Raw genomic sequence first — 6000 nt, 5'->3', positions numbered from 1 at the left:
TCGGCTTCGGGTGCCAGTCCGGCCTGATGGGATTTTGGGGCTTGACAGGATGCGTCCTTGGAGGATCACCAATCTGTATTTAAGAAAATCATCTATGATTGAGAGACTCTGGAGGTTAAGTACAATGAGGAAGATCTAGGGTTAGTTTTGTTGTGTTCGCTGCTTGTATCATACACGACCTTTAGGGATACTATTTTATATAGTCTTGATACCCTGACGATTGATGAAGTCTATGATGTGTTGTTCTCTAAGGAGAAGATGAAGCATCTTGTGAATGGGTTAAAGACTCAAGGAGATGGCCTCATTATTCGAGGAGAAATGACTCGTGAGAGGAATTCTGGGGGTAATGATAAGAATAGGTCAAAATCCAAAAATAGAAACAAAACTTATAATTACTGTAAGAAGAAGGGTCATATCAAATTCGAGTGTTGGAGGTAACAGAATAGAGAGAAAAGAGAAGCTCCAAAACCAAAAGGAAACCAACTAGAGAAGTTCGGTGAAGCCAATTTTATTGAAGATGGCGATAGTGATGGAGAAATCTTGGTTTTTTTATGGTAACTCAAAACCCTGTGAGGATTAGATTCTTGATTCAGCTTGTATGTTTCATATGTGTCGTAATCGGAATTGGTTTGCAACATATAAAATAGTCTCTAAAGGTGTTGTGCTGATGGAAAATACACACCTTATAAGATAGCTGGTATTGGAACAATTAGGATCAAGATATTTGATGGGGTTGTGAGAACACTTGGTGATGTGTAGTATGTCCCAGACCTAAAGAGAAATCTTATTTCCTTGAGTACCTTTGATTTGAACAGTTATAGGTACACTGGTGAAGGTTACTAAAGGTGCTCTTGTTATGATGAAGGGACAGAGAAAGTCTACAAATTTATATGTTCTGCAAGGCTCTACTGTTACAGGTGATGCAGCTGTTTCTACCTTCTTTCTATCAGAAAGTAACGTTGCTAAAATTTGGCATATGAGCCTGGGGCATATGAGTGAAAACAGGATGGCTGAACTAAGCAGGAGAGGACCTCTTGATGGGCAGAGTATTACCAAATTGGAGTTCTGTGAGCACTGCATTTTCGAGAAGCAAAAGAGAGTCAGATTCACTATAGGCATCCACTCAACTAAGGGCATACTTGATTACATTCATTCTGATCTCTGGGGTCCTGCTAGAGTACCTTCTAGAGGAGGCGCTAATTACTTGTTGGCTATTATTGATGACTATTTTAGAAAAGTTTGGGTTTTCTTTCTGAAGTAAAAGAATGATGTGTTGCCTACTTTCAAGAAATGAAAGACTATAATTAAAAAGTAGACAGGGAAGCAAGTAAAATGCCTTCGGATAGATAATGGTTTAGAGTTCTGTTCTACTGAATTTAATGTTTATGCAAGTTAGAAGAAATTGTAAGACACTTGAAAGTTCGTCATACTCCGCAGTAGAATGGTGTGACCGAACGAATGAATAGGACTATAATAGAGAAGGTGCATTGTATGCTCTCTAATGCTGGTTTACCCAAGTCTTTTTGGGCTGAAGCTGCTTCCACAGATTGTCTTCTTATTAACCTTTCTCCCTCAGTCACTATTGATAAAAAGACTCCACAAGAGGTATGGTTTGGTACTCCTGCTAGTTATTCTAATTTGAGGATATTTGAATGTCCTGCATATGCTGATGTTGATAATGGAAAGTTAGAACCTATATCTGTCAAGTGCTTATTTATGGTTTATAAGCCTGGTGTTAAAGGTAATAAGCTTTGGTATCCAAATAGCAGAAAGGCTATAATTAGTAAGGATGTTGTGTTTGATGAATCTGTCATGCTTCGGGCTCCCTTCGAATCTAGTGTTTCGCCTCCAGATGAGCTTAGTAACATAAATCAGCAAAAGTCAAGCACCCATATTGAATTGCAGATTGGAGCAGAGTCTACACCAGTGCTTACTTCTCAGTCTAGCCCAGAGATACAGAGTGATACTATTTCTTCTTCACCATCAATGGCGCCATAATATTCTATTACTAAAGACAAGCCTAGAAGAGATATTAGACCTCCTCAGAAGTATGTTGAAGCTGATTTGGTTGCTTATACATTGAGTGTACCAGAAGGTATTAATTTCGGTAAAGATCCTTCTTCTTACTCAGAGGCAGTTAGTTGTGATAATTCCGGTCGATAGATGGTTGTTATATAGGAAGAGATGGAATCACTTCATAAGAATGGCACATGGGATCTGGTGATATTGCCTAAAGATAAGAAAGTTGTCCGTTGCAATTGGGTATTTAAAAGGAAAGAAAGAATATCGAGAGTTAAAGATGCTAGGTACAAAGCAAGACTAGTTGCTAAAGGTTACAGTCAGGTTCCAGGTGTTAACTTCACAGATATGTTTTCTCCAGTTGTAAAGCATAGTTTGATTCGAGCCTTGCTGGGTATTGTGGCCATGCATTATCTTGAGCTTGAGCATTTGGATGTCAAAATTGCATTCTAACATGGAGAACTTGAGGAGGACATCTATATGCAGAAACCAGAGGGTTTTGTAGTCTCAAGAAAGAAGGACTATGTATGTTTGCTGAAAAAGTCTCTTTATGGCTTAAAACAGTCTCCCAGGCAGTGGTATAAGAGGTTTGACTCTTTTATGACCTCTCATATGTTTCGGAGGAGTAGTTATGATAGTTGTGTCTACTTTGAGGAGGTAAGTAATGATTCATTTGTGTATCTCCTCTTGTATGTTGATGATATGTTAATTGCAGCATAGGATATGAGAAAGATAATAAAAGTCAAAGCCTAACTCAGTAAGGAGTTTGATATGAAGGATCTAGGAGCAGCAAAAAAGATTCTTGGCATGGAGATTCTGAAGGGTAGAAAGAATAGTAAGTTATACTTGAGTCAGAAAGGATATATTGAAAAAGTGTTTCACAGGTTCAATATGCAAAATGTCACGCCTGTTAGTACTCCATTGACAGCTCATTTCAAACTCTTGGCCACTTTATCTCCAAAGATAGATGATAAGCGTGACTATATGTCTCGAGTTCCATACTCTAGCGCCGTCAGATCTCTTATGTATGCAACGGTATGTCCCCGACCAGATTTATCTTATACCATCAATGCAGTTAGCAGATATATGGCAAATACTGGCAAAGAACATTGGAAAACAGTTCAGTGGATTTTCAAATACTTGCATGGATCTGCTAATGTTTGTTTGCAGTTTGGGAGAAATAGAGATGAAGTAATCGGGTATGTTGATTCTGATTTTGCAGGAGATCATGATAAAAGGAGGTCCCTTGCAGGCTATGTTTTCACCATTGGTGGTTGTGCTATTAGTTGGAAAGCTACCTTACAGACTACGGTTGCTTTGTCAACCACTGAGGCGGAGTATATGGCTATTACAGAGGTTTTCAAGGAAGCTATTTGGTTGAAGGGTCTATTCGGTGAACTTAGAAAAGACTTACAGATTACTATAATTTTTTGCGACAGTCAGAGTTAGGGGTGACGTTCGATATTTTCATAATTCGGGTTCGATAATTCGATAATCGGTAAATAAAAGTAGATACCAAATACCATACCATTAAACTTCAGTTCGGTAATTAGTAAATTAAATTTTGGTTTTGTACGGAATTCGGTATTACCATATTAAAGTTGGACATGCTTATAGTGATCCTATTTGGTGATAATAGTGGTGATTTCCAACCAACGTTTTGAGAAAAATTCAATTTTGTTTGATAGTTTTACACCTCTGAATACACAGTTTTACACTAGAAAAAATCAATTTTATTTGGTCTTGTACACGTTGATATGTGTGGCTCAATTACTGAAACACCTTAAAACCTATGTTATTGTAGTTTGATCCAACTCCAAGAAGAGGAGAACTGGATATAACACGAATAACATTTACATCAAACTGGATGTAACACGAACTGAATGTAACGAACTGGATGTAAATATGATGCAAAGTCATAATATTACTTCTTATAAATATGATGGAGAGCAATATATGTTATGTTGTCTGCCAAGTTCTGAATTTTTCGATAATTTTCATCTGCTGTTAACATGTGAACACAAGGATTAAGAAGGCTTGACCAAGTTCCCTTGATTAAAGTCATATTCCGACCCATGTTAGGAATATTAGAGTTGGGCAAGTGCAGCCAGCAATGGTGTTATGTATCATGTCATGAAGACTTCTTTTCTGTTGTTCCCTCCCACGCCCTGATTTTCATTCTTAGCGTGATTTTTTCGTCAAAAGTTGTCATATGTTGGTTGCGAGGAAGTCTATTGTGTAAAGTTAAGAGTCTACTTTATGTCTATGTTTAATAGTTCAAAGTTTGCTTGAGCAATATTCACACACGTATGTGGCCTTTGGAGTGTGGACTAGGTATGTGGCCTATGGGTCACTTAACTATTATTGGATATTCGGAAAATACCAAAAACCAAATGGTAGTAATATTTTTTACCAATTCTGAACCCAAATACCGTAATTTTAAAATTTTACTTCCAAATACCAAATTACCGAATACCAATTACTAAATTTTTTGGTTCGGTACGGTAATTCAGTTTTTGGTATTTCATGCCCATCCCTAGTCAGAGTGTTATCTTCCTTACGAAAGATCAGATGTTTCACGAGAGGACAAAGCACATCGATGTTCGGTATCATTTTGTGCGTGAAATTGTTGCTCGTGGTGATATTGTGGTGAGCAAGATTAGTACTCATGATAATCCTGCTGATATGATGACCAAGATACTACCAAGTGCCAAGTTTGAGCATTGCTTGAACTTGGTTAGTGTTAGCTGTTAAGATGTGCCCTTAGGAGCTTTTATGGAAGAGGTGGAGAGTTTGTCTTGAAATGGATTTGAATTCTGAATTAGAATTCATGTCAAGGTGGAGATTGTTAGACTTGTGACCCGAATTTTGTTGATCCGGCCCAAAAAGTTTTGCGGTGCGACCTATGTTGGTGATTTTCAATGGGGTCTATGATGGTAGCGTAGGGATCGGGCCAACAGGCCCGATATGGACCTTTATGTTTTTGGACCTAGGACTTATTTGTATGCACATATTATATAAGTGCATTTAGTGGGTTGTTTTGGGCATTCAGAAAATTCAACCCTCTCCACATTGTACTCTATCTCCATTATAGTGAAACCTCCTTCGTCTCTACCCGTGGTTTTTTCCGCAAGATTTTTCACGTAAATCTGTGTGTTGTTCTTATTTTCTTTTACTTGTGGTTTGCTTACTCTGTCCGGATCATAACAAATTCAATGCACTTATATAATTTCAACAATAATACAAAGTTTTTGGAAAATAGAAAATCCGAGAGATTTGTTTGCTAGATGGTTGCCACGAGAAAACGTTAAAATTAAACCTATTTCAAACTTTAAATTGCTAATTTTAAAATAAAAAATAAGCAAATGATTAAAAGATAAAAATAAAATAAACATTCTATATATAAGATAGGGAAAATCTACCTTTTAAAGTGTGAGGAAAGCTTGTATTTTTGGAGTAAAATTAAAATACATAAATAATGTGTGTCTCTCTATATAGATAGTCAATGTTGTTTGGGGGGGGGGGGGGGGGGGGAGAGAAAATAACAATAATGCTGCAGAAAAAACTATTTGAAAAAAAAGAGCAATAAAACAATTGTTGTTGGTGGGTTTCGAACGTAAGTCATCCCACCCCCAAAAGGAGGTTTTAGGCAACAACTTTAACCATCTCTCCAACACAATCTATTACACCATCTGTTTTAAAAAAGAATGATCTACTTTCTATTTTAGTTTGTTTAAAAAAGAATGATCCCTTTTCTGTTTTAGCAACTTTATAATTTTAACTTTCCATGTGGCATGTTTAAGACCACAAGATTGAAGGGCATTTTGGTACATTTGACATATCTTTAATTTAAGACCACAAGATCAAAAGTCTTCTTTATTTTCTTAAACTTCGTGTCAAGTCAAACTAGGTCATTCTTTTTTAAATTTCCTGATATATATACAGCTATACACACTATATATACAGAATTTTTCTTGAGGC

Source organism: Capsicum annuum, chromosome 3 (genome assembly GCF_002878395.1).
Source record: "Capsicum annuum cultivar UCD-10X-F1 chromosome 3, UCD10Xv1.1, whole genome shotgun sequence".
In the NCBI taxonomy this organism is placed as follows: Eukaryota; Viridiplantae; Streptophyta; class Magnoliopsida; order Solanales; family Solanaceae; genus Capsicum; species Capsicum annuum.
The sequence above is the reverse complement of the archived record's forward strand: the minus strand, read 5'-3'. Positions refer to the sequence as shown.